The following is a 24,349-nucleotide window of genomic DNA, read 5'->3' on the forward strand; positions in this document are numbered from 1 at the left end:
ACTTTTTACTCCTCATTTTGTGATGCAGTCAAGAGGCATTTTAATGCAGTTTAAAAAAACTCTGAACTGGTGTGTCTGCTTCTGAAATGACTCCAAAGCAGTTTGCATCTACTGTACCAAAGTTTTGGAAAGTTGAGTGCTGTTTCCAATGTTAGAAAGGGGCCGGGTGCTGTTTCCAATGTTAGAAAGGGGCCGGGTGCTGTTTCCAATGTTAGAAAGGGGCCGGGTGCTGTTTCCAATGTTAGAAAGGGGCCGGGTGCTGTTTCCAATGTTAGAAAGGGGCCGGGTGCTGTTTCCAATGTTAGAAAGGGGCCGGGTGCTGTTTCCAATGTTAGAAAGGGGCCGGGTGCTGTTTCCAATGTTAGAAAGAAAGGGGCCGGGTGCTGTTTCCAATGTTAGGGGCCGGGTGCTGAAATGTTAGAAAGGGGCCGGGTGCTGTTTCCAATGTTAGAAAGAAAGGGGCCGGGTGCTGTTTCCAATGTTAGAAAGGGGCCGGGTGCTGTTTCCAATGTTAGAAAGGGGCCGGGTGCTGTTTCCAATGTTAGAAAGGGGCCGGGTGCTGTTTCCAATGTTAGAAAGGGGCCGGGTGCTGTTTCCAATGTTAGAAAGGGGCCGGGGTGCAGTATCAGAAGAAGCCCCTTCAGGTTGCAGTGTGTAAAGGTGCAGCACTCTAATATAGCTCTGTCCTGCGTGCAGGTCTGCTTCGATCACAGTCCCCCTGAAAGTGTGTTCGGGGTATTGTGCTAGCAGAGCGACAGTCAGCTGGTTTTCTCTGTGCCACCCCAACAATGAACAAGCTGTGAATTCAGCAGCAGAATAGATGATGGGAGGAATGCCACGAAAGAGATGTGCGCTGTTTGTCAGTTACACCCACATCCACTGGCATCATTCGCAAAGGGGCGTGCATGTGGCTGGACATCTGGTGGAGCACCTGGCACAGCCATGGGGCAGAAGGAAGCTTGAAAATGTTCCAAGTCAAAGGTCTGAAAGCCCTGTCCAGACTGCTATGTGTTATTAGCTGCTGTGCTCCTACTAAAGACTGTCTGTGTGAAACCAGGGTGTCTGCTGCAGTGTATGAGAGGGGATTCCGGCTAGAATGGAAGAAATCACATAGCAAAGCTGGATAACACGTTACATTGTGCTTCTTATTACTCTGTGTTTGCACTGTAATTACTGGGTAAATGCATGAGCACTTACACATCATTACAAAGCTGTTATGCACAGTTCCAATCTACTTAACGTGTAATTCATGATATAACCCTAATCATTTTCTGATACAATTGTGTACTTGCATATATCATGCAAACAGATTTGCATGTGAAGTACATTGTAACTGTGCCTAATAACATTGCAATTGTGTGTTAGTACACCTTTATGTACCACTATGTAAATACACAGCAGTGGAGACACTTAATGTAAAGCGCTACCCAAAGCTGGCAACCGTCACTTCCTTTATACCCCACAGGCAGTATTTCTTACCTGTTTAATATCCTGTATTGTGTGTATGTGTGTTTCTATGCTGTTGTTTCTGGCAGGCTTACCAACTAACACCACTACCGGTGTTGCTGTGCCCCCAGCTGTGAGTCTCTGTTCTAAATCATCAGAGTCCACATTCACAGATACACTGGCACAGAATTCAAAATCACAGATTGCAAGCGTATGCAAATACAGCTGCTCCTAGACAACAAAATTAATCTTTTACTCTGGCCCTGTTAAAATCAGGACCCCTGAGTCTCAGCCCTCCACTAGGCTGTGTCCCCCAGCTCTAGCTTCCTCTGCCACCTGCCGTTATGAAGATCAATAGCGTGCCTCCTTTGTCAGCTAGGTCTTTATTGCCTTTGTTTTAGCTGACGAGTAGCACACACCTATCAGCGGGCCATTTTATGATCGCTCCCAAGTGCTGCATCATCATGCTTTTGTCCCTGATAATACATAAGAGCAGATAAATTCAAAAGCAGCCATCGTTTCAGAGTTCTTTATCTAAGATCTGCTAGCTTGTATCGCCCCTCCCTGTGCTCTGCTAGGTAGGTTTGCTGTCCAGGAGCGGCGACGGTGATCATTTAGTCCATGTGAAAGGCGTCAGACTCGTTGCTGCTGAGTTTGTAACTGCAGGCAGACGCCCTCTATCCATTATTAGAGTGCCTGCTGTCTGGCACGCTCCTTCTGTGTCCAAAGACCAACCTCTCCTCTAAGCCCCATAGAAACCTATTGGGAAGACCTGGACTGTGCCGTGGCTCTGCCTTTCCTTCTGACGCTGTTTGATGTGGAAATACAGTGCCAGCTGGTTCTGAACTGCAGTAGAGCCTGTGATCCAGAGTTTATCTGTAACGTCCTTAAACACTCTGTCATAAGATATACTGCACAGAAGAAACTCTGTTAGAAGATTAGACAAAGGAAACGTTGGTCTAATTCCGGGATAGGAACTGTGGTCCTAGAGGGCTGTTCCTGTACTGTTTTTATTAGGTGTTTTATTAAGAGGAATTCGTTTCAAATTGACTGCTTTTCTTTTTCTGCATGTTGCGCCAATATAGTAACCCAACATCCATCGGGTCGTGTGCAAAGAGAAAGCTGTGAGGCTTCAAAGAGGCATCTGTTGTGAGCGATTCTGTTTTTTAAGCCATTAAGTAGCAGTTTTAAAGTCTTTAGCGCTTGCTTGCCTATGATTTGCACATAATGGCCAAATGTTGGAGACTTTTGTGTTCATAAAAGCCTTATTGATTCGCTTATGAAGTTTAGTTTTGATAAATTAGGAATGCTAATGCTTTGCCTGAAGGGAGTCGAGTGTTTTCTGGGAAGATTTCCAGCCTGTTAGTGGGTGCACCTTCAGTTTTGTTTTTAGCTCTGCCATGCAGTCGGGTTAGCGGTTGTCAGATAAGGACTGATGCTGCCAACCCTGCGGCTTCACTGAGCCTCCTCTACGGGCTCCACGGAGGAGCGCAGTGTCAGCAGACAGACACTGTGCACATCTGCTGCCTGTACCTGCTTCCATGTGAATGTCATTGAGAAACCAGCTAAAGTAGAGCACCATTAGGCTCTTTGAAGGGGTTATCCTAACAGCCGTGTCGAAATGTTATCTGTAGCAGAGCTTGAAGACGTAGTTTAGAATCCCACACACTCGCACACCTGTACCTGCAGTACGGCAGCATGACAGTACACACACACACACAATCAATGCGATAACCGTCCTGTTTCAAAAGGCTTTCTGAGATGAAATAATTGTATAATATGATAGTGAAGGAGTGGTTAAATTGTCATTTCTTGTGGGTTTTATGACATTAAAAAGTATTTTATTCCTCTCTGAAAACTAGGGGCCTTAAGCTGCAGGTTTTTTTTTTTTTTTCATTATTCTACATAATTAGAAACAAATGCTACGTATATATTTCCAAGCAAAGAATACTTTTTTTCCCCCCATTATTTTCTATGATATATTTCAGGTGTTAAATGTCTCCAACTTCACAAAACGCTCTCCACCCCTCCCCTGTTAAAAGCCCCCCTTGTCGCTTTCAGCTCTTGCAGGCAGAGCAGCAAACCTGCTGCCAGGCTTCTTGGCAGGCCTGCTAAACTTGTATTTATTGGACGCCCTTCATCGGCGAGACTCGGAGATGATTTCTTCCCTGGAGTTCCAGCGAATCTGGCAGGAAACCCCTGACAAATGAGAGAACTGTCACATCCCCATTGTCACCAATCACGAAAAAAGGCAAGGTCCTGGGGGCCGGGACAAGCACGACGTCAATCTACGTCAATGTGAAAAGGACAGGCAAGGAACTTGGCTGAATTATATTCCTGACTCGTTGCGCTCCTCCTTCACAGTTCCATTTTCTTGATTTCATGTCAGATGTACTTCTGGGATGGGGCCCCAGAGTTCCGTACGCTTTAATAACAGGAGTGCCCTTGATTAGTTGCTGCGGCAACCTTTGGCAGAGATGTAGCCAGAAATGTGTGTGTGTGTGTGAGTCAGAGGCTGCGGCTGTGCGTCTGGGTTCTGCTCATGACAGCACTTGTCTCCGCGGGTTACTGGGCAGTTCTTCAAAGGAACTGCACTAAAAAGGACCTCTTTCACTGAACCTGTGCAAGGTGCTTTGGTTATTTTGAGGATATACTGGGGTAAAAACAGCAGTACTGGCTGGAACTTGTATCAGCTTCTAGCTTATCCATCTGGCAGTGTCTCTGTATCCAGTTAGATCATGCATCGAATAACTTTATCATATGCAGTCATTTTAGTGTGTTTTTATATATATGAAGATAGCCAGTTAGTTAGCTGTCCTCATTTGTGGAATAAGTACTACTGGAATGCTTGTATCACTTGACTAAACATAAGCGATTAACACACCCGGTCCCCTTTGAGAACCAAGCAAGAACCTGAGACCAGAATAAAAGCAGAGCAACAACTAGTGAGAGGAAACAGCTGTGTAGTTACTATACTGCAGCAATACTGTGCAGTCACAGGTACTGTCTTAACCAGGCAGTGGTTTCTACTGCAACACCCTGTATTCTTGTTATTGAGATAAGGGGAGGCGTTGCACTCTCAGTGTGGTCGAGTGTGGTGAGTTAGTGAGCTCTTCTGTACCTCAACACATGTCTTTACTTGTCGGGTCTTCAGCAGAGGAGTGGGATTCTGTCTCCAATGCACTCTGCAGTGTGTCCTGCGTGTGAAACGTGCTTTTACATGATGAGACATTCGGAGAATGCAGCTGACAGTGGCGATGCTTAAACACCAGTCTGCCTGCGCTTCTACTGATGCTGTTTCTCCACGGGAATGGTAATGGAGCACCCTGCAAGGGAAGCTTTTATTCGTGGTTACAAAGCAAAGTGCGCTCAGAGGGTTATCGTTATACTGCACACGTCTATTCATCTCAAGTGAGATCGCATCTGCTTCCAAACCCTTCTTTAAATTGGAAATGATGAAAAACTCCAGAACGTGTGTGAAAGCATGTTGGTTGAAGTGGGATTGGAGCTGAATGTATTTCTCATGCGTCTGTTTATTCGGGTGCCTTGAGGGTATAATTAATTACTTTTGAGCTGGTTAAACAGTCGGAAGCAAGATGTCTTTTCAATCATTCATAATGCATCTAGATTAGGAGTTTCATTCTGACTCTAATCCTGTAAACTCTTGATTTTCTACAAATATGCTTAACCTTTTGGGTACTGAGCAGGGCCGTGAGTCTGTGTGTGTGTGTGTGCGCACTGGGTTTAAGTTCTAAGTGTGTGTGTGTGTGTGTGTGTGTGCGCACTGGGTTCAGTTCTAAATGTGTCTGTGTGTGTGTGTGTGTGCGCACTGGGTTCAGTTCTAAATGTGTCTGTATGTGTGTGACTCTCTCCTGCCTTCCCTTGCCCTGTGAAAGGGGCTGGTGTTCTAGGAGGTGTCTGTCTGTCTGTCCGGTCCATCCATCTGTATGTCACACGCATGCTGTTGATGTATGTCATGTGCGTTTTTTCATCATACCAGCTGCTCTAATCTTGAATGATTCCTCTTCAAACGCAAATCTGCAAATGACAACCACAAAAAAAAAAAAAAAAAGCATTAGGTAGGAATTTTCTTTGTTGCAGGAGGAGGTTGAAGGTTCAAGTGACTCATTTGGGCTTGCTCCCCACTCTCTAAATAAACCAGATTTCATAGCCTCTCTGATAGAGCAGCATATTAATCCACCACTGGTGGGAGTCATTGTCAGTCGTGTGCTCTGATTAAAGGTGAGCTTCAGCAAGCAGGAGTTTGGGGTTTGGAAAGGCCACAGGAGGCCAGCAGCGTGTCTGGCTATCGATCGGTTAGAATGATTTCCTCACTCTATTAACAGCTTCGTATTACTACCCCTTAACACCCATACCTGCAAGAAAGCTGCCTCTCTGGCCTTGTCACCAGTCACAGAGATAGCAAGCCCGAGCAGGACAGGGCCTAACGAACTGTCATCCCTGCCAGCGCTCAAAGGACAGGCTTGTAGAACACGCAGAAACCGCTCGAGGACAGCGGCTAACAGGCTGTCATTCGTGTCACTAAGCAGCAGCTGGCAAGAAACTACAGCGTCTCTGTGTTTCTGCTTCCTGTGCACAGAATGAGTAACAGGACCGCATACACTCTGGAAAAGAAGGCTGCATTCATGTATTTGTTTATTAACTCAAAACGGGGTGCATTTTGGCTCTGGTCTCCCAGCCATAACCGTCTCGAGGGGTAATGTAACAGCCCCGTTAACAACGGCTGTAAGCGGGCTGATTGAGACTGTCAGTCCGGCCCTCATGTTAAAGTTATGGATGAGCAGTAATCCTTCTTAGGCAGTCAGGAGAGGGCAGGGACGGTAAATCCACAGCCTTCCTCAAGCCAGCTAACCTGGCTGATTGTGGTTCTTGTGCGGGTGCCAGTTCGCCTCTAATGTAAAATGGTACCAAAAAGGGACATTTTTGCCTGAACGGTTTGTAAATGTCACCAGGTAGAAGCGAAGCGGCGACCACCCACGCCAGAATCAGTCGTCTTCTTCAGGTGTTGTTTTAGAGCTTGTAACCTCTTTTCATGGGGGTCAGGATCCATAACGTCAGGACATGACACAGCCCTGCCTGTTACACTCGCACAGCAAATAATTATTCAAGCAGCAGCAGCAGCCATCTAGAATGATAGTGAGTGCACATGGTGACATTGTAAAACAGGCAGTAAATTAAAATCATAACAGATGACTTAACGCATCCTGTCGCAGGATTGTGAATAATGTTCTCGCGCTTGCAGTTTGAGTTTTTGAATGAGAATTATACACAGTTATATACATGTTATTATACACAGTTATAATGTACTTAATGTGTACATTTTTTTACACACGATAACCCTAACCCTCAGCCAAAAGCAGGAATTGTGAGCTCCGTCCAGACAGACAGAAAGCTGAGAAGTGTCACAACAGTTGTCTTCAGGGCTGATAAACGATGTTGCTGTGAGCTTGATCTAATTTAGGTAATGGTTATAACACTAAACGCTAAGGGATAATCAATTTAATTACAGATACAGAGCGCTAATGAAAGTGGAAGTTAATCAGAGTTGGGGTTTTGTTAAAACATGAGGTTGTTATAAAAGAACATTGCTACCTTCATCACTAATAATTCAGACCCATTTTGTTCTCCCTTGTTAAATGAATTGTGTTGGTTATTAAAAGTGACAAGATTAATTAAACAGACTTGAATTAAAATATTAGGAAGCCATCAAGCTGAGAGGCTGGGTCTGATGGGGTCTAATTAACTGCAACACTGCTTGGATTGCAGGCTCCATTCCAGTTGCTTTCCTAGAACAAATGCTGATAGGAAACATGCTCCACACATAGGGATGTGTGCTTCCACACTATATCCTGGAGCAGATGGAATCCACAGAGCCAGCATGGGATTCTCCCAGCAAGGCGCTTTCAATACAGGTACAACTCAATACACAAGCAACCACACAGATTAACATCAGGACAGGAATTAGCCAAGGTCTAATTCCATCCATCTACAGCAAATGTTGAGACATCTAGTAACATCTAACATTGGTAACACTTTACATGAAGTGTCTATTAATTACTGTGGACTTCCTTAGTAAGTGTGCACTTACACACACTTCCAGTGTTACTAGGCACAGTTACAATGTTACAGTAAAGAAAAGCCCCATTTAAACAGGACCCATGCAGTGCTGCTGGATCACAGCTGGAGAGGTGGTCTTTGCACTGAATCCAATAGTCAGGAAAGCAAAGCAGCTAAAGCACTAGGTGTGTGTTGGAGTGGATTTGACAGGCAAGCAGCGGAGGGATTGCACGATGGGATGAAAATGATTGAACAGGCTCGAGTCCTGAGCTGCCTGCAGTCTGTGTGAATTCCTGAGCTTGTAAAAGTGACTGCAGCACAATGCGTGTGTAAATGAGGGAGTGTGTGCCAGGATACAGTGCATCACAACTGGCATGCCAAGAAAAGAGAGAAGGAACCCAGTTAGATATGATTGTCACCCGTTCGAAAGCTCCACGCATTGAGTCCCGCTCGCCGAATGTGTTTACTGTGTAACTGCTGTGTAAATACACAGTAATTAGACACAGCAAGCGCTTGTTGCATTGCAACCACACACCCATGAGTACTATGCATCACAGTGTCTTTGTGGGGACAGAGAGCAGACAGACGCTGGCAACAAATCCAAACCCATCTAGGCTCTGTGTTACCAGTGCTCTTGAGCAGCCATGGCACAGCTTGGTGCTGTGAGCTGGGGCAGCGCAACATTACAAACCCCATCCCTCGTGGCAATGTCCTCTCTTGATTATCTCTGCCATGTTTCCTGATCTAGTGGGATGCATGAGTAAGCTAGGAGAGCTGATCAGGTAATCTCAATAACACAGTAATGATCTTCGTCTCGGGGCTGTGTTTCAGAGGCTCCTGCTCCATTCACAGCGCCACTGCACTGAGCGTGTGTGCGTGTCTTTAATATTCATTTCTCTTGACCCTGGATTGTAATGTTACAGTTACTAATGATATCCTTCTGTGAAGCCGGGCACTCTCCCATGTGACAGTTACTGACAGCTTTTCTTCGGGGAAGAAATAATAGCCGATTCACAGTCACGTATATTTCTTGGTTTTATAATTTGAAATGTTTTCTTCTAAAAAGTTTCTGCATCCTAAAAACAATTAAAAATTAAAAAAACAATTAAAAAAACTTAGTTAATTTATTACCGTTAACAACACCCATATTAACACGTTGAAAAATTATTTTCATTTTCTGTTAGAAGTTACTTATCTCATACGTTGATATAGTTAAGCTAATAAATAACTGCAATAACACTGTTACAGCACCTTCAAATCCATTGACGCCAGTTTTACTGGTGCGATCGACTGTATGTATTTTTGATGGCATTTTTTTTTTTTTTAAAACATTTCAGATCCCTTAATGCTGCAGTATATGCAATACTGCACATGTTAAATAATTGCAGCCTCTTTGGTTTTTAAACTACAAACACTGCGTGCTTCACTGTTCCCTGCATCACAGTGAAAGGGTACATTGTGATGCGATTTAATCTTGCATTGCATCTGCTTTGGATTCTGAGTGTGTGCCTCTTGATTTAATTTGAACTGAAAAGTAAAAACCGCTTTGGACAATGAGTCTAATTATCTCAGCGAAATGATAGCTCTGGATCGGTAGTCACATTTTGAAATATCCCTAGGGATCACTTTCCACAGTTAAGAAAAAGTCACTGAACTGGCTTTTCCGAGGCATTGCGGGGCATCCTTCATATTCTCTTGACCCTGCAAGCTGTCACTTAGCTGCTGATGGCTTGATTGACAAGGCAGTGCAGTGACGGCAGGCTTTCGTCATGGGTAGGCGAGCATTGTAATTCCTAGCTGACTTCTTCAAAGGAGATCAAATAGTTGGATTGTCGGAGGCATTTACAAACAATAACCTAAATGACCAGTTATATCTGCAGCCTCGGATTTTTTGTGAACTTGAAAGAAGACCAAATACATTTTAGCCACGTAGGACAGGCTGCAATACTAGAACAAGGACTGAGGGGTGATGTACCTCGCTCCCCACCCCTCCCTTATGATCGTACTGCACACGTGTTTGAAACCACAGAATGTCCTGTGTGTGGATGAACTCAAGATCAAATTATAAAAATCTATTTAAAATTCCCTTTAGGAAGACATATATAATGGAGAAATAAAGCAAAAGTCCTTGAATACAACACAGCAAAAAGCAACTTCCCAGGATTAATCAGACAGCCTCCAACAGCTGCAGTTAGCCCATACAAGAAACTGCCACATGCCTTTAGCAAGGATGCAGTGATTCCACCCAACTTTATAATGAGGGAACACAGGTGCGACAAAGACTGAGCGTGCTCTCTCTCTCTCTCTCTCTCTCTCTCTCTCTCTCTCTTACTTTCTCTTGCACTCTCTATCTCTCTTTCATTCTCCTCTCTCTCTGTCTCTATTTCTCTCTTGCTCTCTTTCATTCTCCTCTCTACTCTCTGTCTCTATCTCTATCTCTCTCTTTCATTATGTTTCTCTCTACTCATTCTCCTCTCTGTCACTCTCACTCTCTTGATCTCGCTCTCTGTCTCTCTCTCGCTGTCTCTATCTCTATCTCTCTCTCGTTATGAATTAGGTACATGAGTTGTGTTATTATGGATACAATGAGCTGCGAGTCCAGTTTTTTTTTTGTATACATGTATTTAATTAAACCATATGCTTCGTGAGCATGGCAACAGTACAGCAGGTGCCTTTTGTTGCTAACTAGCCCTTCCTTCATTATATATTTCATTTGCATGTACAGAATAGGCATCATAGCTTCATTCTTTAGAAATATGCTCTAGAAGATTGGTAGTGTTGCTAATGAATAGTTTCTATTGGGGATGGACACAGTGTATGTTGGCCAGTTCATTAAAATATGTAGATATGTAGTGAATGGATGAACATCTATATCAGGATTTCTTTTTTTTTTTTAATTCTCAAACTATCATTTTTTTTAAATAACAGTGGCATATCGAGACAAGCACTCAAAAATGCAATTTATTACAGAGCTATCTATAATTGCATTACCACTAAATGCTCCGTTGCTTATGAACAAGATATTATTTTCAATGGTGTTATGCATTCGTGGTGCTACTGTATATTCACATTTCATTATCTTTAATTAGTAAACTAATCAGTTGTGTTTTTCTAAGCAAATGATGGCATTCTTTTTTATGTAAATATTAAAATGAGTGTCATTGCAAAACCATTTTTTATCACTTTGTCTGAATAATTTGGCCTTACTTTGCAGACATTCCATTAGTAATTCTTTTAACCGGTATGTAATGCCACCTCTTTAAAAGAGAAGTATGGTTTCATTTTTATTTAGTCATTGAGAAAATCACTTGCCTATGGCTCGTAGTTGAGTGCAGTTTCAGATGCAGGTACTGTGCGTGCCTATGGCTCGTGGTTGAGTGCAGTTTCAGATGCAGGTACTGTGCGTGCCTATGGCTCGTGGTTGAGTGCAGTTTCAGATGCAGGTACTGTGCGTGCCTATGGCTCGTGCAGTTCAGATGCAGGTAATGTGCGTGCCTATGGCTCGTGGTTGAGTGCAGTTTCAGATGCAGGTACTGTGCGTGCCTATGGCTCGTGGTTGAGTGCAGTTTCAGATGCAGGTACTGTGCGTGCCTATGGCTCGTGGTTGAGTGCAGTTTCAGATGCAGGTACTGTGCGTGCCTATGGCTCGTGGTTGAGTGCAGTTTCAGATGCAGGTACTGTGCGTGCCTATGGCTCGTGGTTGAGTGCAGTTTCAGATGCAGGTACTGTGCGTGCCTATGGCTCGTGGTTGAGTGCAGTTTCAGATGCAGGTACTGTGCGTGCCTATGGCTCGTGGTTGAGTGCAGTTTCAGATGCAGGTCTGTGCGTGCCTGTGGCTCGTGGTTGAGTGCAGTTTCAGATGCAGGTACTGTGCGTGCCTATGGCTCGTGGTTGAGTGCAGTTTCAGATGCAGGTACTGTGCGTGCCTATGGCTCGTGGTTGAGTGCAGTTTTGCAGGTACTGTGCGTGTGGCTCGTGGTTGAGTGCAGTTTCAGATGCAGGTACTGTGCGTGTGGCGTGCCTGTGGCTCGTGGTTGAGTGCAGTTTCAGATGCAGGTACTGTGCGTGTGGCTCGTGGTTGAGTGCAGTTTCAGATGCAGGTCTGTGCGTTGCTCGTGGTTGAGTGCAGTTTCAGATGCAGGTACTGTGCGTGCCTATGGCTCGTGGTTGAGTGCAGTTTCAGATGCAGGTACTGTGCGTGCCTATGGCTCGTGGTTGAGTGCAGTTTCAGATGCAGGTACTGTGCGTGCCTATGGCTCGTGGTTGAGTGCAGTTTCAGATGCAGGTACTGTGCGTGCCTATGGCTCGTGGTTGAGTGCAGTTTCAGATGCAGGTACTGTGCGTGCCTATGGCTCGTGGTTGAGTGCAGTTTCAGATGCAGGTACTGTGCGTGCCTATGGCTCGTGGTTGAGTGCAGTTTCAGATGCAGGTACTGTGCGTGCCTGTGGCTCGTGGTTGAGTGCAGTTTCAGATGCAGGTACTGTGCGTGCCTGTGGCTCGTGGTTGAGTGCAGTTTCAGATGCAGGTACTGTGCGTGCCTATGGCTCGTGGTTGAGTGCAGTTTCAGATGCAGGTACTGTGCGTGCCTGTGGCTCGTGGTTGAGTGCAGTTTCAGATGCAGGTACTGTGCGTGCCTATGGCTCGTGGTTGAGTGCAGTTTCAGATGCAGGTACTGTGCGTGCCTATGGCTCGTGGTTGAGTGCAGTTTCAGATGCAGGTACTGTGCGTGCCTATGGCTCGTGGTTGAGTGCAGTTTCAGATGCAGGTACTGTGCGTGCCTATGGCTCGTGGTTGAGTGCAGTTTCAGATGCAGGTACTGTGCGTGCCTATGGTCCTGTGAAGACTGGCATCATCTCTTTGATTGTCAGTACATCAGACTCTACCACAGTGATCATTATCCACTCTGTTCTTCTAACAAGCATATTAATCTTCGCTGTGCTTTCCATCATTGCCCTGGTTAGGCAAATAAGTGAGATTTTAGTGTCTGAGTAATGACCCCTGTTCTGTGTGCTTATTAATTAACCTCCTCTGTGTAAGAGTCACCCCATAGATTATTCTCTCCAGGGACGCTGTGTCATGAAAGCCCCTCAAAACTGACATTTTTCTTCATCAAAAGCATTTTATTCCTTAATGAGGTAGACAAGTCCTCCAGTTGCATAAATGCATTATCAGGCTTTCAGCATGTTGAATGGGTACCTGGAATGGATTAGACATGGCCTACGTGCTGTCAAAGTTATTTTCTGAGCTCGGTCTGGATTCTGCATGCAAAGGCAGCAGTCCGGTCTCTCCCTGTTATCTTGCTGTGTGCATTTTAAAAAGGGATTCTGGGTTGCGAGGGTCCTTTGCAGTCACCAGAAGTCATTCCAGTAACCAAAGCAAAAGTAAAAATGAGCTGATTCTATTTGCAACCTTCGTATTGTTGGGGTGAGCAGCGCGTGACAGCGTGTCTCTAATTACTGTGCATTTTGCATGGGAGTTACTTAGTAAACACGTGTGCACTTACAATGTTAATTTGCGCAGATACAATGCACTTAATGTGTCGTTTACTGTGCATGGTATAACCCTAATCCTAACTCTAAACCTACCCTAACCCTTTTCTGAAACACTGTGTACTGACATATATCGTGCAAAAAGATGTACATGTTCAGTACATTGTAAGTATTCACTATAACATTTACTGTGTAACTGGGTGAAACTTGTCGTTATGATGCATTGCTTGCTAGCTGCAAGATTAAAACTCAAGGGTCAGTTCTCAGGGTATGTTTCATTTCTGATAACTGATTAGGTTTAATCTGTGAAGGTCAGGCCATTCATATCCTTTTTCTATGTAAAATCGAAGCAATATATGCTATATCATTCCCTCGCAAACTTGGTACTAATCGCACAGTTTCTAACGGTGGCATGCTTCTGGTTAAAAGGTTAATAGTAATTGAATAAATTGTCTCTTTGGCTATTCATTTGCATCGAGACGTGAGTAGATAATATCCCCAGAAGGGCAGAGAGTAGTTCCAGGCTCTTCTATCTCTCATTTTAGACATGGGAGGTGGGAGGAGGTGGATCATTTGAAGCTGCTTTCCATTTTTAACAAGCGAGGATACGCTCGTGGCTTTTTGATCTCATCAAATGCTCTGCTTTCTTTCTTTCTTTAAAAAAAAAAAAAGAGCAACTTTGTTTCAAAGCCCTGGTTTCTGTTTGAATTCAGCCCATTTAGCCTCAATTGAACCCTTGTGTCCTTGGATTTAGAAAAGCAAAATTCCTTTTGAAACTGCACACAAAGTTCTGCGCTTCCAGTGCTTGCAGTCTACAAAACAGTTCCAAAACTTGACCTCTTTGAGCTTTCATTGGGCATCTCAAATAACTTCTAAAAATACATCTTTAAAAAAAAACACCTCAAATACATCTCAAAAAAACACCTCAAAAGTCACGCATTTTGTTGAGGAAAGCAGATTTTTGCAGCTGTGTCCAATCCCACACTGCTGGGAGAGTTCTCAGACAGGAGGGGTGCCGGTGGGGTGCTTCTGTCTGGCAGAGCTGAAACACACTGTGGAGAGGAGGCTGGCACGAAAGGGAGAGAGAGTGTGCTTCTTTATTTCCTCAGCAGCTCCCAGCCTGTGCTTGATCCTGAGGCCTGACTTTCGCAGGGTTAGACGCAGAAGACAGCCGTCATCGTAATTGGCAGAGGGCTTCTCGTTTCTCACAGCAAACACGGTGCAGTTTGGGGAGATGTGCCCATGGTCACTGGAGATCTCACAACAAAAGCTACAGAAAAATATCTGTGGGAAGTAACAATATATGATAACACTTTACATGAAGTGTCTCTAATGACTGTTTATTTACATAGTAAATGCATGTATAACTACAATGTTATTATGCATAGTTACAATGTGCTTAATGTGTGCATCTTTTAGGATGGTCTAACCCTATCCCCACCCCATTTCTGATACAGGTGTCTACTTACAGTGCATCATGTAAAAAGCATGCCACCTCTTTAACATTAAGAGCACTATCTCTGTTTGCAAAGCCCCAGGTGGAATGGCTGTTTTCCCAGGCTGTGATAAGTGACGCTCACAGATCTCTGAGTCAGAAGAGAGTAGGCGCGCCGCCCCACCCCTCCTGCCTCCGTGGCAGGGCTTAGTGAGGCTGTCAGAGGGGACGCTTCACCCTGTCCGTTTCTGAGGGGAGGTGACGACACTCAGACATTTACAATTATATAAAAAATATATACATTTCCAGGCTCCATCCAGGAGGAAATATACATCTACAAATACATACCTGGACAGGCTCTCGGAAACCAGATTGCTTTTAGATTGACAGTTGGCGCCGGTGAGAGGCCCCTACTTATTTCTGCGTAGCAGCGTTCAATTGGCATCACCCCTGCAAGCCTCGCTGCTGCAGATCACCCATTAACTGCATGTTATCTGTGTGCTGCTGTGTATCATGTGTGTGTCTCATTAGTAATGAGTACCCTTATGAAGGATAGCAAGCTGTTAACCTGTCAGTCAGCAGGTAGACTGCAGTATCCTGTGCTAGTCAGTGCAGTGAAGTGAGGAGGAGACCCGTTTTATATCAAAGCTGATGGATTGTTTAAGTGTCTCTAGACTCTGTTAACATTAGCAGGTTGCTGCGTGTCTGGTGATCTTCACGTTATTGTCTGAGCTCTCCAGGTCTCAAGTTTCAGTGTCCGACAGCCTCGTAGATTCGTGCTTCTTAACGTCAGCTAATCGTATTGAAGCAGGTGAAAATCTGTTCAAATGACTTGTCATGCGAGGACAGGGGTACTTAATGGGTTAATCCCTGAATGGGCTGATTATTTCAGATAATGACTTGCATAAGCTGGGTGAGATACCTCATTTCCTTAGCAACACACTTGACAACCACAGACACAGTTCTAAACAAACAGAAGGCAGCACAGTCAGTAGAATGTGGCCAGGTTCTAATTGTCTTACTGATGATCCATTCCACCTAGCCACATGCTATAGAGAGAAGAATCGTGAGGCATGCGTAACTGTAGGACGTGCCCTTGAGTTCAACTGGTCCTGCCTGTCGTGATTAATGACAAGCTAATGCAGTAGATATCTGCTGCAACTTCAGAGGAAAAAAAACAAACAAGGCAAGCATTACAGGACTGTGTTATATGAGGAAGAAAAGTGCCCGGTCGTGCTTGTGATTCACAGTGAAAAGTGCCCAGTCATGCTTGTGATTCACAGTGAAAAGTGCCCGGTCGTGCTTGTGATTCACAGTGAAAAGTGCCCGGTCGTGCTTGTGATTCACAGTGAAAAGTGCCCGGTCATGCTTGTGATTCACAGTGTGCAGGTTAAACGCAATAAGGGTGTGCTGACAGGGGACGAGCCTTGTTGGGCTCAATGGCTTTTTGTCCTCCCCAAACGTTTCTTATGTTCTCCTGTTCATTCAGATGTGGAACGCTGCCTCCATCACAATGGAAAGCTGCTCTTTTTAAATGGTGTCTCTGTTTAGTTATTCCTAATATTTGACCAGGACATTTTCCTAGCAGCTGTGAGGATAAAACCGCACACGCAAACGTGGCAGTCGCACAATAATAAATCAATCAGGCGGAGCTTTTAAAAGGGTTTTTATACAGCTGATTCTTAGAGAAAAACAAATCCAAGTGCAATTAAAGTAGCATCAGTATTAATATTAATAAAGGATTTAAAATGTTTTTGGGGATATGAGTTCTAAAGCATTCGTTTCCACTCCTTTCACATACCAGATGTACAAATCTGAGTTGAGCGTGTCGTGGTAAAAGGGCTTGCAATGAAAATAAGGTCGGCATGGAAACCTAGGGGCTAGATTTCGAGTCTCTGATTGCAATTATCATAATTGTGAAGATGATTCTAAGTGGCAGCACAGGCATGCTAAAAATACATGTTTTTAATGCTGAGATGTGAGGCGATCAGTCTGCTAGTTAAAGTTACATTTACTCGTTCTTCCACTGTGTTTTTAAGTGCTGTTTATTTTTCTGCGCAGGACTTCCCGAGGCCCTGATTTCAGTGACGGTAAGGGTTTTGTTCATGCTTTCTGAACTGTATTTTTTATTGAGGGTTCAGGTCGTTGTTTATGGCTAATTGGAACACAAATAAAGATGCCACTGCTGCTATCAAACCGGTTCAACAGGCCGTGTTCTGGGAAGCGATCGTCTTTTCACCTTCACTGTCCTGCTTGATTTGTACCCTAATCACTTCAGTGTAAATGAGTGGTGATTACGCTGACCTGTCCCCTCCTGCAGTGGATAAAAGTGCTTTAATAACACAGTGTCTTTGTTAAAGCTCAGATCTGGAGCGATGAAGAGCTCTCAGCTGTTAATCAGCAGCGCAGGTTTGCATGTTGCTAGTCAAGCCCTCAGTGACATGTCTTACTTGTTCTTCTATACAGCGGCCTGACCTTCATCCTGACCCTTTGGATTGAACTCAGATAAACATGATGCTTTATCTCTGGGTCCCATTGCTGTTTACCGCTCCCAAGCGTCTTGAGTTAAGCCTTACAGATTTAGCGAGTTGTGCCTTTGAACCATCCTGCTGATTGCATCCACAAGCCCTTTAATTCCATCAGCTGAATTCAGGGCAAAGGAAGGATCACTGGCGTGTGAACCATGCAACAGTGTGGCTGTGTATCTGCTGGGATATAAAGCATCGTGGATTTCTTCATAGCCACAGGGCATCTTGTATCCAAGCTTTTGCTAAACCTTGAGAGATGGGGCTATGGTAATCTTGACGGTGATGCAAGCTGTGTGTGTTTTAAATGTTTCTCCGATGTGAAGCAGAGCATTTTGTACACCAACGCAGAGGTTTTGCACGAACACGCAGATCTTTCCTTGAGAGAGTACTGTGCGATCAAAACCAGTCATTGCCAAGCTTATAATCTGCTGCCAGTTCTGCAGGATGTTGGCTCGAAGGTTTCGCCTCCTCTTATATCACTTACCTGTTGACTGACACCTGTCGTAGTCCCCCGTGTTTTCTTTGCTGGTCTTCAATGAAACCTTTGAAGAGTTTCATTTTTCATAAAAACGCAAGAAAAGTTACCAATGAGAGAAGGGTAATCAACCAATCAGCCAATCAATGCAGCTCTGGTTTCTAGTCATGAACAGCACAGCTTAGTAACTCACCCATACCCTCTGCACTCTGGGACAGGAGACCCTAATAAAGAAGATGAACCAACCCTGATATTAGTAGCACTACCACTCAGGTTATATATGGAAAAAGCCAATCTCCAGTCCTGACTCTAACAGTGAGGTAATCCGAGAGGGTAGAGAGAGCTGCAGCCTTAATGACTTTTTACAGCAGTTTACTGATCTGCAGGCTCTCATCTTGAGCTTTGCAGAGTCCTAGTTCAAATACTCCAGGGTGCTCAGAATCAAACTTTTTTCTTTTTAACTTCGTTAACTTTTTGTTATTCTATGCTCTATTTTTAACAAAGCCAGGGTCGTTACTTGTATCTATAATTAGCGAGTCTGAAAGAATTGCTCAATGAAATTGCATTTTTAATAAACTATGGGAAAACTTCATTTCCGCCCTCTAAGACTTTGAATTAAAAACCTGAGAAAAAACTATGAGGTCAAATTAGCAGGTAAGTAGTTTGTAAAGACGTGTGTCTGCACTTGAATTCTGCCCGTGCTCGAATACCAGCTTGTCAGCAATTTGAAACTGACTTCGCTTTACATTCCAGACATCTCTTATCACCTCTAACGCTTCACAAATTGTACCTGTCATTGTCATCCCTGTAAAACGTTTCCTCTTCACAAAACTTTAAGACACATTTTGTGAATTGGCTGTTTTTATTAAGAATTTTTCCAACTTTAGAAAGTTTCTTGGTTTTTCTGATTTTGCAAACAACTGTGTAACCTGTGGGAATGGCTATCAATGCTCCAACAAAAGGCTTTTATTTGGGCTATAAAAATAAAATTTAAAAAGTCCCAAGGAAAACAGATACAGAAACCTCATTCTCTTTGGAATGACTCTTCAGTTTGCATCCCTTCACACTTCTCCAGTGTCCTGCATTTCTGTTACACATCCACAAGGACTATGGTGGGCTAGTCTTCCATTCTGTAGCCCATTAATTAAAACTGGCGTGGAAATGACCGTTATATTCATTAACTTTTAGTTAACTGGCAGGATATCATTCGAATCACATCCCTTGAGATGAACCTGGCCAATCTGACACGTTTTCCAGAAGGCAGGGTCTGTGGCTGTGTTTCTGAGGTACCCAGAGCTTCGCTGGACAGCTGAACGAGATGCTGCTCAGCAGAGGAGCTGTCCAGTGCTGAATTGTTTTTCCGAGGTTGGTCAGGAAGCAAGAATGGAATTGCTTGGCAGGCATTCTACCAGTTCACATAAACAGACAGATACTTTCATCTTTAAATGAGCAGATCACGTAGGTGCATCGTAGGAACAAAATAAAATAAAAAAACTCAACGACCACGAGAGCTGCTGATTTTTTTTCCTCCCAGGAGAGTTCATCCACAACACTGAGTGCTTGCCAGTTGTGGGGAAACCTCTGTGATCTGTTCATTTGAAGTAGTGTGTGTGTGTGTGTGTGTGTGTGTGTGTGTGTGTGTGTGTGTGTGTGTGTGTGTGTGTGTGTGTGTGTGTGTGTGTGTGTGTGTGTGTGTGTGTGTGTGTGTGTGTGTGTGTGTGTGTGTGTGTGTGTGTGTGTGTGTGTGTGTGTGTGTGTGTGTGTGTGTGTGTGTGTGTGTGTGTGTGTGTGTGTGTGTGTGTGTGTGTGTGTGTGTGTGTGTGTGTGTGTGTGTGTGTGTGTGTGTGTGTGTGTGTGTGTGTGTGTGTGTGTGTGTGTGTGTGTGTGTGTGTGCGTGTGCGTGTGTGTATACTGGTGCATATGTATATGCAGAACTCTAAGAGAGACAGATGTCTGAAAAATGTAGTGTCTGTCCAGCGTTCTGTTGCTGTAAACACAGCTATTGCTTGTCACAATATGGTGCACGCTTCTGCAGCCTTGATCCATCAGGAAGCACTTCTAATTCAGTTATCAGGTGCGGGTTTTCTGTAAAGTCACATTGATCAGTGCAGCCACTGTGTTGAGGATCAAAGCAGCTGCCTGATGGGAAATCCCTCTGCTGAGACGCAAGACTCGCACAGTTGATATGGGTTTAGTGGGTAACACAGGCATGGGCTGTATATTTGCAATAATTGCAGGTTTGGGTTCTTTTTTTGTTTTCCTTACATTCTTAAAGCGTTGGCAATGTAGTATAGTCTGGATAGACACAGTTCAAGGTATATTTTTAGTGCATTTTTTCAAGCCACCCTGTAGCCTGCCAGCCTGAAGCGTTTGTATCTGTACTCGTCATCACAGCAGCAGGCTTGGAACAAAGAAGCCCCTGTCCTGATACTCAATGGCATGCCTGTGTCTCCAGCTGGCTCTTTCACACCATTATATTCAGGAAAGTAAGGGACAAGATGAACCGGGGTGGAAACACCTTGAAATTACCTCAGCAGCAAAACACAACTGTGATTGAATTCCTGTTTATCTGCGAGGTTCACAATAGAGTCGCTCTGAAGAGAACAGGCAGCACTTATCTAACTGGGGCGCACTGGAAATAGCCTCAGGGAAGAGGAGGTGGAAGCGTGTCTCGGTTCTGAAGCATTCTTTACAATATTCTTGTGTCGTCTTGCAGATCACAAAGTGAAGAAGTGCATCTCTACTCACGAACCAAATGGCAGAATCACAGAAAAGAGCAAAGCTGCTCTACGCTTTCTATTACTTTTATTTAAAAAACTTTGTTTGGTCCCCATCCCCCATCCCCCATCCCCCATCTCCAAGTGATACCCTGTGTTGTACTTGGGGGTCAGCTGCACATCCTTCAGCACTGGCATTGAGCGTTAAGTGGCTCCCTCTGGTGGACAGAGCTCAGTAATGCACACAATTCTGAGATAATGCTCAAAGGAGTTTAAATAAAACATACACACACCCTGCAGATAATAAGGATTTTCTATTCAAAGCTGGTAACAAATATTTGAAAGAGATTGCTACACTTATCAAATGCATTCAATACAGGCAGGTGATGGTTTTGTATGTAAATACTGAACTATTCAAAAGAACTGCTCTTCAACGATTGTGTTTCAGTGGCATAATTTACTTTTCTATTACCTTGTAGCGCCCTCTGCTGACATTGTTGCTAAGCGCCATGAATGATTATTATTATTATAAATGCTGTTCCTGCTTTTAGGTTCAAATCAGTGGACTTTCTTCTATTATTGTACAGTTAGAAACATTAGAAGAGATTTCTGCAGGGCAGGTCTCCTCCTGTAAAATCATTACTTACTGTCAGGGACTCACCACCAAGAGATGGATTCAAACTGTTATCTTCAGCGAGAGAAGGCCAGGGGATTAGTCCATTGGACCAGCAGCTCTGACAGGAAACCCTTCTTTCACACTGACCTATAAGGTAACGTAACCAAGTCTTTGTAAATAAAGAGAAATTGCCAGGATTTGAACCCAGTCCCCCGAAGAAAAGAAGCATGATATACTAACACATTATCCCACTGTGCCATCTCACTTCCACAGAACACCTGTGCTGTTTCATTGAATTTAAAGGAAATTACCCACATCTTTAAATTCAATGAAACAGCACAGTGTTCTGCGGGAGTGAGATGGTTTAGTGGGTTAGTGTGTTAGTATATCATGCTTCTCTTCTCTGGGGGACTGGGTTCAAATCCTGGCACTTTCTTCCTTTATTTTCAAAGACTTGGTTAATTTCCTTTAAATTCAATGAAACAGCACACTGTTCTATGGAAGTGAGGTGGCACAGTGGGCTAATGCGCTAGTATACCATAGTTCTTCTCTTTGGGGGACTGGGTTCAAATCCTGGCAATTTCTCTCTTTATTTTCAAAGGCTTGGTTAATTTAGTTTATAGGTCAGTTTGAAAGAGGAGTTTCCTGTGGGAGCTTGTGGTGTAGGGGGCTAATCACCTGGCCCTTCTCTCCCTGAAGATGGTGGTTCAAATCTGGGTCCTGGAGGTGAGTTCCTGAAGGTAAGTAATGATGTTGATTGTGTTTCCACAGGTGGTGATGGAGATGATGGTGGAGGAGGAGATGAAGACCTGCCATGTGGAGGAAGGTAGATAGGAGAAGATAGAAATGGGGGGGGTCTGGCCCCCCCCCAGTGGGAAAGAGAGTGGAAAGTGGGGTTGTTGCTTCTTGAGTTGAGCAAAACAACTTTTTCTGAAGTTGTGCCATCATTCTTACTGTGCGTTACTTAGTCTTAAAACAACAACAATTTAGTATTTGGATTCTCAAGTAAAAGTAAGAATGAATGAATGTTAAGACTAAGTAAGCACAGTAAGAATGATGGCACAACTTCAGAAAAAGTTGTTTTGCTCAACTCAAGAAGCAACAACCCCACTTTCCACTCTCTTTCCCACTGGGGGGGGGCAGACCCCCCCCATTTCTATCTTCTCCTATCTACCTTCCTCCACATGGCAGGTCTTCATCTCCTCCTCCACCATCATCATCATCATCATCTCCATCACCACCTGTGGAAACACAATCAACATCATTACTTACCTTCAGGAACTCATCTCCAGGACCCAGATTTGAGCCACTGTCTTCAGGGAGAGAAGGGCCAGGTGATTAGCCCCCTACACCACAAGCTCCCACAGGAAATGCTGCTTTCAAACTGACCTATAAGCTAAATTAACCAAGCCTTTGAAAATAAAGAGAGAAATTACCAGGATTTGAACCCAGTCCCCCAAAGAGAAGACCTATGGTATATTAGCGCATTAGCCCACTGTGCCACCTTACTTCCATAGAACACTGTGCTGTTTCATTGAATTTAAAGGAAATTAACCAAGTCTTTGAAAACAAAGGAAGAAAGTGCCAGGATTTGAACCCAGTCCCCCAGAGAAGAGAAGCATGATATACTAACACACTAACCCACTGCGCCACCTCACTCCCACAGAACACTGTGCTGTTTGATTGAATTTAAAGACGTGGGTAATTTCCTTTAAATTCAATGAAACCACGTGGTCTGGAATTGAGACGGCGCAGCAGGCTAATGTTCTAGCAAGCTGTGCTGCTTCTCTTTGGGGGACGGAGTACACTTGGGGAGAACTTTAAGAGTGCTCTTGCACCCAGTTAGAGAGACATGGGCATGCACAGCTGCTGAGAAGCACAGTTTGCCTCTTTCCTCTCAGCAACACCCCCACAATGAGTTCAATGAACTGTATCCATGTGGGTTCTGTTACTACAAACAGTAACTACAGTAATAAACACAGATCTGAAATTCAGTTTTACTCCTGTGCACGATTGCATTCCTTTCCTAATGCCAGTATTGCTGGTAGAAGATGGAATTACCTGGAATCCATTCTGCTCTCTATGCAGCGCAGATTATTTAAGCAAACAATATCGTGAGACTCCTGTGTGCTGCACACAGCGACATCAATTTGGTTATCGACCACTCGCTAATTAGATGAAATGTAACCCTTTAAAATGAGTTGTGCACAAAACAAACAGGAGTATATGGGGCTTCAGGCCAAGAAGAATTGATTTTCATGTGTTTTTTTTTTAATTATTATTTATTATGGTGACATTAGTTATAGATAATCTACTACTACGATCTTAAGAAAACTGTCTGAAATCATCTAAAATCCTCAATTCAGTTAGATGTGATTCAAAGGTGAAACCCTCTGCATGAAGAGACTCCCTGTTATAATGCTTACACACTGGAGACTGCACAGCAAAGGCCAGGCTGCTCTGCTAAGTGTGTGTGTGGATCTTGCCTTGTTAACAGTGACTTCTATTAGTTCTGTATTAATGCACAGCTACAGGACTGTCAGTCCCAGCCCTCTGGTGCCTATGCCCAGGACAACACACACTGCTGCAGGACATGAATCAATAACCTTCATGTAGTTTCCACTCTCAATGAGACTCTGCAGCTCTCTGCGGACAATACCAATCAGATGCAAGGAACATCTCTTTATTGAGCATCTTAAATTATGCAAAGGATCCTAATGGGTAACACTAACTGTCAGAGAAGGACGTTTCAAAGTACATTCTAGGTTTAAAGCAAGGGATTAAACAGCAAAGCAGTTTGGGTGTACGGATACTTGACCCCTGTGCCCGCTGTGTCATTCCACCAGGCTGCTCTGGCAACATCGAAAACAGAGGCTTTGATCTTAATGGGATTCCGATCCAACGAAACAACGGCTTTGAAGTTCCACCTGCTGCCCTGATTGGAAGGAGGCCAAAATGTGGATGCATGAGAACGGATTTGTTGGGAGCGAGTCGTGCTTGGCTGCTATTGCGCATGACATTTCGAAGTGTTTTTCCGAGTGTACCCCTGGCAGATTAATGCCCCAGATCAGCTTTGAGATTACATCCTGCTAGGCTGACAGTCGGAGGATGAAAAAGCCAAAACCAATCAAGAAAGTCAGCTGGGTAACTGACCATCAGGAACGGGGGTTAAAAGCATCTTTACAACTGGAGACAAAACCGGCTGTGACGGAGAAGAGCCGAAACAGTTTGAAACCGTGGAATGAATGCAACGCAGCTCATGCAATTAAAAAGATGTACTACGGGGGTAAGGAGACAGTAGAGGATCAGCATTATTATTCCTTGACCCTGCAGCACATGTTAATACATTTCTGTGTCATCATGTTAGAAGGCATTGGGGACTGACAGATATGGATTGGTGTCTACCATTGTATCACAGCTTCCTCCACAGGTTGCATTGCCACGTTATTCAATAATACTGCAGCGTGCACGAGGGGAGGCAGCAGCAGGGCTGGCAGGTCACGTAATCACATACGAAGACATAAGAACGATATACGCTCCTTGCAAAGGAGCCGGCTCTTTTGCA

The 24,349-nt window shown here is 44.1% G+C and overlaps 1 long non-coding RNA gene across 1 annotated transcript in view; it reads left to right on the top strand.

Annotated features, from left to right (window-relative positions):
* Positions 1-24,349, top strand: part of LOC121304075 — a 29,005-nt gene that overhangs the window by 4,007 nt on the left and 649 nt on the right. The gene's annotated exons all lie outside the window — the stretch shown is intronic.

The sequence above is a fragment of the Polyodon spathula genome, chromosome 36 (genome assembly GCF_017654505.1).
Source record: "Polyodon spathula isolate WHYD16114869_AA chromosome 36, ASM1765450v1, whole genome shotgun sequence".
Lineage (NCBI taxonomy): Eukaryota > Metazoa > Chordata > Actinopteri > Acipenseriformes > Polyodontidae > Polyodon > Polyodon spathula.